The following is a 12996-nucleotide window of genomic DNA, read 5'->3' on the forward strand; positions in this document are numbered from 1 at the left end:
CATTTACTCATTTTCCTAGCCGATGTGAGGTCATCAAGAAATGTGTGCTTTGGGCAAACACAAACTGGCATGGAATATACTCACATCTGTGACTAAAGCTTGGAATGGAAATTAATTCCCTTTTTGATTTTGTATTTTTCTCCCTTTGGTTCTTTGTATCTCTTCATTGGCTAGCAATGAATCAGGTTGCTACTTTGCCATTTACTTAACATTCTCTTTAGTCTAGATAGGCAAAGGAGGAAAACATATTTTGGGGCCAGTATTACCACATGCATACAACTCAGCTGGTACTTTATTTTAAATAAATCTACAATGTATCAGTGATTATTAATTAAGGAGTCATCAACATTGCAAGTCAATAAGACTTGCTAGCTGCTCTTTCCCTGATAAGCAACTCAACAAGAAACTCAACTGTCAGCCATGATTTTAAATACTGACTCTAACTACTCCAGCTAGCCATGGGAAAGGTTAAACAGAGCTGCACCATATTTATCATTTGCCCAACTTTACTGTTAATATATTTACGAAGGTCATTAGCTTCCCTAAAAAACTATTCTTCTCTTCCTGAGCACACAGCTGGACTACATCTCCCAGGCTCCCTTGCCGTGAGGTGTGGCCACATGACTAAATTCATGACAATGGAATGTTCAGAGAAATGATGAGTGGCACTTCCAGGCCTTGCCTACAGAGGTCTCCCATGGGTACTTATCCATGTTCTTTCTTTCTTCTGGCTGAAAGGATTGTGGTAACTCAGCATGATTTAGGGTCTTCTGTCAGCCTCTGTCCCCCAATGACCATGTGGAAGAGAATTATCCTGCTCACCAAGAATACCTGTCTTGGAATGTTACATAACTATGTTTGATCCTTTAAATATTTGGAGGTCTATCTTACCCTAAAGCAGTTTACTATTACAAAATTATCAAAAGTAAGCCTTAAAATATTTTTATCATGTCATCTCAATTTCTCTAAAGGTGCTCATGATCAACATTATCTCCTCATATCACCTTTTCATACATTCACACACAAAAAGGCAAAATACTATAATTTCTTTTTTTTTTTTTTTTGTATTTTTCTGAAGCTAGAAACCGGGAGAGACAGTCAGACAGACTCCTGCATGCCCACCAGAGGGCAACGCTCTGCCCACCAGGGGGCGATGCTCTGCCCCTCCGGGGCGTCGCTCTGCCACCACCAGAGCCACTCTAGTCCCTGGGGCAGAGGCCAAGGAGCCATCCCCAGCGCCCGGGCCATCTTTGCTCCAATGGAGCCTCGGCTGCGGGAGGGGAAGAGAGAGACAGAGAGGAAGGAGAGGGGAAGAGGTGGAGAAACAAATGGGCGCTTCTCTTGTGTGCCCTGGCCAGGAATCGAACCCGGGACTTCTACACACCAAGCCGACGCTCCACCACTGAGCCAACCGGCCAGGACCCTATAATTTCTTTTTACTTTTCCTGGCATATAGCCTATGCCAGAGGCTGGGATAAAAAGTCTTAGATAAAAGCACAGAAATATAGAAGGGCAAAGCAAAGTATATATTTGAATATAGTAGGGAAAAGCATTGGGACCACTGTCTAGTGAGGGAAACAGATGTATAAAAAGACAGTTCTAAAACAGTGTGGTAAGGGCAGTAAAATGGACATGAAGAAAGCAAACCAGAAGCACAAAGGAGGGGAAAATCTGGGCTGTTCAGCAAAAATTTCTTGAAGAAAGAATTACCTGAGTGGAGCATTAAAGGATGTATAGAAGTTGGCTAGGTGTAAGGGAAGAGAAAGAAAAGGAGTAAACATTTAAAAAAATAAAAAGGAGATAATATGACTAAAGTTTTATCTAGTTATCTGAGTCAAAAGAGAGCTTGAATTGTACAGGGAACTAAAGCAATCTGGGGTGGATGCACCGGAGATGGCAAAAGAGGCTGGAGAGGTATGTGGGGTTACAGAAGATCAAAATGATAGTCGTAAGCCATTATAAATAGTATGACTCATTTTAAGAGCAATGGGAAGCCACAAGTGGGGTGTGTGTGTGTGTGTAAAGCAATATAATGGAGTAGTTAAGACTATAAACTCTGGAAGTAGATTACAGTGTTTTTGTTTTCTATTCTTCAGTGCCTTCTTCTGAAAGATGGAGATAATAGCATCTACCATATATGGTTGCTTGAGGATTAAGGTCAGTTACTACATGTGAAGCACTTAGACCTATGCTTAGCACATAGTAAAGGTTCATTAACTCTTGGAAGATTTAATTTGGTTAAGACAGCAATACTTCCCAAACTGTTCTACAGGTTTAATGTAATCTCTATCGAAACTGCAGTTATTTTATTGCATATATTGACAAGATGATCAGAAAATTCACATGGGATTATAATGGAGGCAGAATAGCCAAGTCAATTCTGAGAAAGAAGAAAAATTTAGAGGACTCATGCTTCCTGATTCCTCAAGGTAATTTATTTGTGTGTGGGTTAGTGCAAATACAGTCCTTTATGAATTTCTTAGGGGGTTTAAAAAACAACAAAGTATGAGCAGTTATAGGAGCTTCTTAAAAGCCAGGAAACTGAATGTTGCTCAAGCACTGGAAGCATATACTAGTCTTTACTATATTCCCAATATTTTTCTAAGTACATAGCACAAGGTAAACACTGAATAAATATTTGTTGAATGAGTGATTGAGTAAATAAATCTGTGCTGGATGAATTTTGGCAGAACCCTCTCTTTCCAAAGCCTTCGTTCTTTAGTGTATTTGGGTGTAAAGTCTAGTAGCTATGTCAAGTTTTAGGAGTTGCAATTAGGAACTGTTCTTAACATAGTCAGATTAACTACAATCTAATGAGCTGAGCTTTTACCGTATGCCAGGCACTGTACCAGATTTTCACATGTATCATCTCACAGCAACTCTAAATGCATATATTAATATTATACCCATTTTATAGATGATGGGACTGAGCCCAAGCTTACATTTTTGGTAAATGGTGGAGCCAGGACTGGAGCATTAGCTTGGCTGACCATAGACCAAGCTTTTAAACACTGTATGTTAGCAATCCATGGATGGTATGATCCCAAGCCTGCAGAAAATGAATATTCCCGGTATCTTTACCATTGGCTTTACCAAAGTAATTGAAATGCCCATATCACTTATTATTTTGGGTTAAGGCATTGGAGTTAAGTTTATGTTTTTAGGAAGTCATAATAAATGAAACCACTAACTATCCTTAAGAATTTAAAGTGAGCCTGATCAGGCAGTGGTGCAGTGGATAGAGCATTGGAATGGGACCCAGAGGATCCAGATTGGAAACCATGAGGTCACCGGCTTGAGTGTGGGCTCATCCAACTTGACCACAGGCTCACTAGCTTGAGTGAAGGGTCACTGGCTTGAGCATGGGATCATAGACATGACCCCATGGTCCCTGGCTTGAGCCCAAAGGTCGATGGCTTGAGCTCTGCTTTAGCCCCCCCCCCCCATCAAGGCACATATGAGAAAGCAATCAATAAACAACTAAGGTGCTGCAACAAAGAATTGATGCTTCTCATCTCTCTCCCTTCCTGTCTGTCCCTATCTGTCCCTCTCTCCGTCTCTGTCACACACACACACACACACACACACACACACAAAAGTATTTAAAGTGAATATATCATATTAGGCAGTAATCTAGCTATAAGGAACCTGTCTGCCATCAAAGCCCAGAAGCTCTGGGGATCTCCTAGATCTGAGCTCGTAAGTAGCAGTTATGAAAGGCAGGAGGAGAGATGCATAGCTAAGAACATGGGGGAAACCCTGAAAATCTAAGCTACCTGTTTTAGCCCCAGGCCAGATCCTTATGGGACCCACCTTTTCAACCTAAGTCTTTTCTTTGTAAACTTGTTAGGGCCCTTGCTGCAGGTTTTTTCCTCTGTAATGCTTCATTTCTCCAATGCTCCCAGGCAAGGGCTGAAAATTATTATGTTTTTACTGCTGCATAGGATTTTTGGAAAAACTATGGCTTTTCCCCCTTTGTCATAAAGCTATGTTTTAAATGGAGTGGCTCTTTGCCCCTTCAAAGGATAATTCTTGATAGGAATAATGTCAGGTTCTATTGGAAAAAAAAACCCCACCTGGTCCCCAGACAACTAGCAAAACCACTTCGATTTCATCTCAGCAGAGCTCTGAATTCATTCATTCAGTGAAGAGAATTATCTTCCTAGCTCCTCACCAGTCTATTATTGTATGTGACTTTTGTTCCCACAGCTGTTCAAATAATCACGTGGCTTATGCCTCATTCACATGCTGAACCTAGGCAGAACAGAATTTGACTTGCTCGTTGCCGAGGGAGTGCAAGATCAATGTGATTCAATTTAAGTATTTCAACAAGTATTTCTGTACAGCTGCTCTGTGCCCAGTTCTGTGTGGCATGTGGGGAGAGGGTCACAACAAGAGACACTGACAGTAATTCTAGCCTGCAGGCTCTCATTAAGAGACTAGTCAAATGCACATAAAACAAGCAACAGGACAATGTTTGTGTTCAGACACCTGCACAAGCAGTACAGATGGTGACTCTCACAGAGTGGTGAAGGCCACTCCCCTCCAAATCAAGAAATTTTGTCAGTAAGGACATTAAAAAAAAGAAAGAAAGAAAACATGCCCCTTCAGTCTCCTGTTACCATCATTTTATAAAAAGAATGTTCAGAATAAAATCATTATGCAAACTGGATCCACTTAGCATTAGGAAAAGCTCAATGTTTTGTTATGAGGTATACTAACTTAGGAATTCAGAGCGTTCAGAGACAGGACACATTAGCAGGTTCTAGAGCCAGAAGGAAAAACTGCAGAGAATCATTAAATCAAAGAACCTCACTTCCTCTGGAGGATTTGCCTGATTGCCCCAGCCAGAGATCCCTCCTCCTTAAACCCAAACTACGTTGTTTCTTGTGGCATCTATTAAAGCCTGTCTTGTGTTACACTTATTTATATGTAGAACCCATGACTTGGCCTTCTTACAACTGCAAGCTTCTGAAGGGGAGGGACAATTTTGTATGTTGCATGACATTTCATACCTCAAAGGGCTTTGCAGACATTAAATGTATTTGTTAAAGTGAGAAATTTCTCCTCTCTGCATCCCTGAAAAAGTTCAAACCTGAATGTTCAACTGGGGACATTTCAAACACATAACCCAAACATAACTGTTTTCCTTCAAACTGCCCCTCCCAACAACACACACACACACAATTCTGTTTTACCTTGCATTTTGTGTGCTTTCTTTAAAGCATGTCTCTAGTAGTAGTCATAATAGTCACAGATTAATCGTACACAGAACTTCTTATGTTTTGGGTGCTTTTTAAAAATTTTTCATTTTTAATTTATTGTGTTGACGTGGTTTCAAGTGTGCCACTCAATATAACATGCTCTACCTACTGTATTGTGTCTTCCCCATGCCCCATGCAAAGTCTTTCCACCCCCGTTTCGTCCTCTTGCTCCCCTTCCCTTCCCTTCATCCCCCCTTTCCCTCTGGAATTTGTTACCCGTTGTCTGTATCTGTTTGTTATGTATATATAATTTGGCTAATCCCTTCATCTTTTTTATTGTTTTAAGTGCTTTTAAAAGCATTTTATATTCATTAACAAATCCAGAAGGTTAGTACTATATTTACACCCATTTTATGGAAACTCATTTTATGAGAAAACTGAGGCTCAGAGAGGTTAAATTATAATAATAAGAACAGTAATTATTTAAGTGCCTAGTGTGTGCCAAGCACTGTAGTAAGTGCTTATTTCAGAGTAGTGAGCTAGGAATAGACTTCCCTGGTTATTGTTTGCATCCCCACTCTCTGAGGAAGCAATGGAAAATGCAGGAATGTCGTCTGGTAGGAACAAAGGATCTGGAGGCGGAAGATAGGTTCTTGAGAAGTAAGACAGGCTGTGAGGCAGAGGTAAAAATAGTAGCAGTGAGCTTTTAATGTTTCCTTTAGGAACAGGAAATGGTCAAAGGAGAAGCATCTTTAAGTTCCACAATCCACCCTATTTTCTGCCATGGAAGCTGTCAGCAAGAAAAATAATAGATTAGGATAAAACAAGCCAAGTTCTACATTTAATCACCTAACTTATTTTCAGATGATTTAAAATTGTTGAGTAGGTACAAAAGTGCAATAGGTGAGACTGGAAATAAGGTCACCTTGACATGTTTAACATTCAGAGGTTTGTAAAGCCATACAAGGCTTGTTTGAGGAAGTAATTGGCAAGGTGTTATCTTTGTGTTTTTCCTAAAAGAGATCAGCTGACTTTAATCTGGAGAACCCATCTCCCTTTAGTCAATTTCAAGGAACAGAACATCTGAAAGGTGAGAATGGGCCTCTCCTCCCACCCACTCCAGGGGAGAAAGTGAAGGTTTTGAAGAAAAGCTGAGTTCCAGGCTACGGCAGGGTCTGAGATAAGGGCTCAGTACTTTGAAAAGGTCTACTGATCTTTCCAGAACATTCTTCTGCGTTCTTAGCAAATGGCTGCACATCGGAATAGACCCAACTTTCTTTGTGTTACATGGCAGCTCTTTAAAAGATACCTGGGTAGTATATAAGGGTGTATTTAAAAAGCCGGACAGCAGAAATGAGCCGAAATAGAATTAATTTTGATGCTTTGTTTTGCAGTGACCCACCAAGCTGGGCTCTGATGAAGAGAAAAAATGCTCAAAAAAAAAAAAAAAATTGGTTGCGATGCAAAATGTCCCAAAAGGGGCAGGAATGTTCAAAGTACCTTTCTTTCTCTCACCAGTGTAGTGATCTTGATGAGCCATATTTTCACAAAGTGATTCAGCTTTCCACCACTGCAGCAGAAATTTGAGATGAAGAATAGGTTTTGGCAAGTAGTTTAGGTCCAGATTATGATGGAAGTAGCCCCTAAATTTTATATGTAGTCTCTAATACACAATTTGATACTTTTCCACTTAGATCACTAATCTATAGGGATTCTTTAAAAAGCAGATACTGTGCTTACCCAGAAATTACTGAGACATCTTGTATAGAGCTGGTTGCTGTTGCAATTAGCTAGCAGACTTGGTTCCAGGATAAGATATCTATATCAATGGCAACCCAGGTGCAAACTCACAATATAAGTCAAGTAGTAATCATACCTCTAATTTCAAACTGGAGCTAATCCGCACTATTTTGAACTAAATGGAGGAAGGTGAAGCTAGATGCTTAACACTGTTTGAGAACACGTTTAAAAATATAAAATTTCATTTGCAAGTATACACAGCAGTAGGAATTAGCTAAATGAGGTTTGCTGGCAGATGTTATAATTTTGTGTTGGAAGTGATGCGCTCTGAGAGCATCTAGTGTGGCTGAATTACGTCCAATGTGATGGCTTCTTCTAGCCATGAGATAGCAGATGGTAATGTGAGCTCACTTGCTACTACAAAGAGGCATTCTAGAAAGAAAACTGGGAGACTGTATTAGAAAACTTCTCACCAGAGAGAAGTAGAAAGTGATAAACCATTGATCAAACTAATGACACATTATGGGAACAGCGTAGGAGGCAAATATAAGGAAAGCCAAAGAAGAAACCGATTCAGATGGCCTAAGCCTTTGAGAACTGGGTGCCTTGGCAATACTAAGCCCAGTGCTGGGAGGATGATACAGGTACTCATTCATATACACATTCCCTATTCAAAAACTCTTGGGGCAAGATGTGTTTTGCAATTCTAAATTTGTCAGATTTCAGATTAGTAATATACTGTCTGTGCCACATATTAGGTAACACCCCAAGTGAAGTTTGAGGCAGCACTCATAATTAGGGTTGCCAAATTTAGCAAATAAAAATGCAAGACATCCAGTTACATTTGAATTAAGCTAAACAGTGAATGATGTTTTAGTATAAGTATGTCCCTTAAAATATTTGGGACATACTTATACTAAAACATTATTCACTCTTTATCTGAAATTTAAATTTAATTGTATGTCCTATAATTTATGTTGTAAACCTATTGTGATTAAATACATTAATATTTCATCAGTGAAACCTATGAATTCTTAGACAAAAAAAATACCATATATTTCCTCACATCAATTTATCTCAGGCTTTGCTACCATATGAGTTTTGATAGAAAATTAAATTTATTGAATTATTTTTCTTTTGGTTTTTGGAACTTGATAGATTTTAGAATTGTAGTCCTGTAATTGTTCAATAAATAAGAGAAAACAATGAGGAACTCTATGATGAGATGTATATACACCTTCAGTGTACCTAGTTCTTAAGAACCACTTTCTCTTCCCACCTATTTTAGATTATAGGATGTATTCAGGTACTACAGATCCTGAAAGATCGGGGAGATTAAGTTAGGTATACCTAAGTAGTTTCCACATTTCTAAGAAGACTTGGCTGGAGTTTTCATGACCTTTTGTGATCTGCCCACTTCCTTTAAAATCTTCAGCATGAAATCAGATAAAAGGATGAGGAAACTTAACCCTTCTCTATAATAAATAACTCATTTTGAAACAATATATTTTGAATTCTGACTCTGGTTTGGCCTCTAATTTGTGGTGAGAGTTGGGGTAAGTGTTTGTGTTTGGGTCTTTATTAGTGCAATGGTGATCTTGCCACCCACTATGCCTTGCTCATAAGGATGCCATGAGGATCAAATGGATCATGGGTGGCAAAGTGCTTTGAAACATTCTCAAAATGGAAGATGGCATTCCTCATACATCTTGTAAGCTTAACAGTACAATGTAGGCTGTCAGTATAAAGGTGTTTCTAATAAGTAAAGTATTAGCATGTTATTTTTAGTCAGAAAGACCAAGGGTTCAAATTTCAGGTCCACCAATTCCTGGTTGGGTGACTTTGACAAGTTGCTCAATCTCCCTGGGTCTCAGTTTCCTCATCTGAAAAATTAGGATTGTACTAGTAACCTATGCTATGGGGTCGTTATGAAGACTAAGGGGTTGTTATGGAGATTAAGAGATTTATTATAGTTAAGCCCCTGGCAACAAGAAAAGTGTCATCATCTTTTCATCTTAGATTATTGTAAAGATTAGATGAAGAAGCAACCAATAAATATTAGCTATTTTCATCATTATGGCTGTTATTATTATTAGATGGAAAATCATTGCTTCTTGGATAGAGAGTCTTGAAATGATTTTATGTGACTTGACATAAACCTCACCTAGAAAATTCACACACATCAGCACTGCTTCCATTCCTCTGAAAGTTCTGAGGGTGTGTTTTGTCATGCAAATTGTTGGTTTAGAGATCTGGAAAGGAGACTTGATGTTGGTAGTATTAGGGTTAGGGAGGGTGAGGCAGGGAAGAATAGTGCATTGAAGCAGTACATCCAATTGGAATGAGTACAGTCCTGATTGTACAGTAAGATCCTATAAATAAGTCGAACAAATCCCAGAATAAAAAAGTGGATTATTATGCAAGACATTTTAGAGGAAGGGAGTAACTTGGTACATAAAGAAGAGAAAAATTGGAAAAGATTTGGCAAGTCAGGATTGTAGGAAGGATAGCTTTTCCAAGGCTGGAAAACAAGGAGAGGTATCTCAGGGAGTTCCTAAAAGCCAAGATGGAAGATTCCATGAATATGGTTTTAGCTCAAAGCAATAAACTTGCTCCATGTGGCTTTCCTATTTATTAAAAGTTGCCTTTGTCAAGTCTTTTACTTCCTTTGTGCTTCAGTTTCCCCATCTATAGAATGGGAATAATAATATTGTCATTTAGCCTTGTTGTGAGGATAAGTGATACTATGTGTGAAAAGTTCTTAGCACAGTGGTGGGCTGCCTGGCACATAGTAAACTCTTTCTTTAAAATGGTAGTTAAGGCCCTGGATGGTTGGCTCAGGGGTAGAGCGTCGGCCTGGCGTGCGGGGGACCCGGGTTCGATTCCCGGCCAGGGCACATAGGAGAAGCACCCATTTGCTTCTCCACCCCCCCTCCTTCTTCTCTGTCTCTCTCTTCCCCTCCCGCAGCCAAGGCTCCACTGGAGCAAAGATGGCCCGGGCGCTGGGGATGGCTCCTTGGCCTCTGACCCAGGTGCTAGAGTGGCTCTGGTCGCGGCAGAGCATCGCCCCCTGGTGGGCAAGAGCGTCGCCCCTGGTGGGCGTGCTGGGTGGATCCCGGTCGGGCGCATGCGGGAGTCTGTCTGACTGTCTCTCCCCATTTCCAGCTTCAGAAAAATACAAAAAAAAATGGTAGTTAAATTATTTGGAATGTTCATGACAACACATAGAATGTAGCTCTGTCTTTGTTCACTTAAATACCAACTATTTCTATTTATCTTATTCTTAGTTTTGCTAACTTTTCCAGGGCCGTCTAGTCCTGAAGCACAGACTGAAATTCAGGGATGGAGGTAGACGTGGGAGATTCTCAGGACAGGGCAGTGAACACGGTGGTTCTTGCAGAGGAAGGGGTTGACAGCAAGTAATTTACTCTGGAACAAGCTACTTAATGCTTTAAGCCAGAACCATATTATAAGACCAAAATGAGATGTGTGAGTGAGAGAGCATAGCGGACACCCCCAATTCTTTGAGGATTATTTTTTTCTGTATCTTCAAAATACCTCTCCCTGCAGTGCACTTGAATGAACTATAATTTCTTTATTTGAAATTTCTGGAGTTTTCTAAAGGATTCCAGTATGTGCTGACCTCCCCATTTTCAAGTTCCTGTAGCAACTATAGAAAAATTGACTACGCATGTACTTTGTTCTCAGTTGTGCTTGGTTGGTTTTCTTGATTAAGCTCTAAACTCCTGTAGCACAGAAACCATAGCTTTAATCTCCCAGGTTGAGGGAGAAGGAAGGTGTTGCTGCTATTAAACACTGAAGGGGGGTGTGTTTGTGGTATGTGAGTGTGTGTCTGTCTGTGTTCCTGACTGGGGAGGTCCTTCATAAAGAAGGGAGAAAGAATTTCAGAAGTGACAGAAAAACTAGAAAAACAAACATGACAAAAAATGCAGAAATTATTAGTGGGGAGCCTTCTGCTTCATGGCTACATCTCTTAGTTACCCAAATGGAAGAGGAAGTTACCTACAACGGAAATTCCTACCACGAGAGAGATAAACCATTGGGCTATAGCACTACTACCTATATTTTTGATAACCATCTTTTCTTAATGTCTCTGTGAAGGTTAGCTCTTCACTCCCAAGGTGAGTTCCTCATAAATAATTCACCACTTGCAAATATCTGAGAGCAGAAAGAAGATATATATACTTTGCTAAGTGATGAAGGGATGAGCTCTCTTTCCCTTAGGCAGAGCATTTGCCTTCTTCATCTGGCAGTTTTTACTTTTCATAATCTATACTTTGAGTTTTCTCCCCCATTATTTAAATTAAATACATATTTCCTATCACCGATATAAACATTATTTAAGCAAATTCTCCTTTTCCTTGCCAGTTTGTGATGGAAAGCCTATGGCTCTTGCAACAGGGGTGATTTGGAGTAGGGCCACAGATAAGTTAAGAACTAAGGGAGCAAGAAGATTCTCTCTCAAACTATCATACTATAGTTTCAGGAGACTATCAAGGCCAAAACTGGTTTATATTACCTGGAATGCACTGGCTCAGTCTGAAAGACTTCCATACTGATGAGATGACTACATATATATGATCAGATTTATGTTTCAGAATGATCAGTCTTGACTTTGGAAGATGAATTGGCAAAGGCAATGAAAGTGGAGCTATAAAGCAACTGGAGGCAGGGGAACTAATTAGAAGTCTATTTTAAGTTTGCAGGTGAAAAGTGATAAGGGCCTGAATTAGAGCAGTGGAGGTTGAAAGGCAGTGATGGTAGTGAAGCTTTTTTTGGAGATAGAATTGACAGTGTTTGGCTATTAATTGCATGAAGGGTGAAAGGTAAATAGGAGTTGAGGTTCCCTCTGCTCTTAAATGATATAGAGAGTCAGGGGATAAGGAGGAAAACTGGATTTGAGACAGAAAATGATGAGTTCATTTTAGATATGGTGACTTATTGTCCCAGTTAGATTGCTATTAAGGGGATTACAGGGACAATGGATTTTCAGTGCTAAAACTAGGAAACTTCTGGACAGACTATGAGTTGATCATCCTAAGTTTAGGATATATTAGATTTGAGGTATCTGTGGGCATTCTCCAGCAGGTGGTTGGGCAGATATAGTGGTGTGTAGAAAAGATATCAGAGTCAGAGACACAGTTTGGGGAATTGCTTATACAGAGATGATGGGTAAAACCACAGAAGTGGGTATGATAATTAAGGGAGAATACATAGCATGAAATTACAACTACCTCAAATCCTTTCTGGAATTATGTATCCTTGTGAATATAAATGAATGAATAAAATAATGAATAAAGAGAAAAAGGTCTCAGGCTGGCCTTTGAGGCACACCTATATAAGATATCTAAAAAGGGCCCTGGCCGGTTGGCTCAGTGGTAGAGCGTTGGCCTGGCGTGCAGAAGTCCCGGGTTCGATTCTCGGCCAGGGCACACAGGAGAAGCGCCCATCTGCTTCTCCACCCCTCCCCCTCTCCTTCCTCTCTGTCTCTCTCTTCCCCTCCCACAGCCGAGGCTCCATTGGAGCAAAGATGGCCCGGGCGCTGGGGATGGCTCCTTGGCCTCTGCCCCAGGCACTAAAGTGGCTTTGGTCACGGCAGAGCGACGCCCCGGAGGGGCAGAGCATCGACCCCTGGTGGGCAGAGCCTCGCCCCCTGGTGGGCGTGCCGGGTGGATCCCGGTTGGGCGCATGTGGGAGTCTGTCTGACTGTCTCTCCCGGTTTCTAGCTCCAGAAAAATACAAAAAAAAAAAGATATCTAAAAGGAACCAGAATAGATGATAATGTCATAAAAGTCAAGGAGGAAGAGAATTCAAAAAGGTAGGTATTGAGGAAGATTAATATTGAGGACAAGTGATTGGCTCTGGTGATTAATATATCACTATTCACCTACATGAGAACATTTTCTTTGGAGTCCTAGAGTTTGTGGAGTCCTGAAATCAGATTATGCAATGCTGATTAAAGAAATGGAAGCAGGAAGAAAGGAAGTATGGGCAGTGAATATAGATTCATCTTTCTCCCAACAATGAGGAG

General features: G+C 40.3%; 1 protein-coding gene across 1 annotated transcript in view; it reads right to left on the reverse strand.

Moving 5' to 3' along the window:
• TRPC5 (transient receptor potential cation channel subfamily C member 5) overlaps positions 1-12996 on the reverse strand; it is a 352945-nt gene that overhangs the window by 74083 nt on the left and 265866 nt on the right. The window lies entirely within an intron of this gene.

This window comes from Saccopteryx leptura, chromosome X, assembly GCF_036850995.1.
Source record: "Saccopteryx leptura isolate mSacLep1 chromosome X, mSacLep1_pri_phased_curated, whole genome shotgun sequence".
Taxonomy (NCBI): Eukaryota; Metazoa; Chordata; class Mammalia; order Chiroptera; family Emballonuridae; genus Saccopteryx; species Saccopteryx leptura.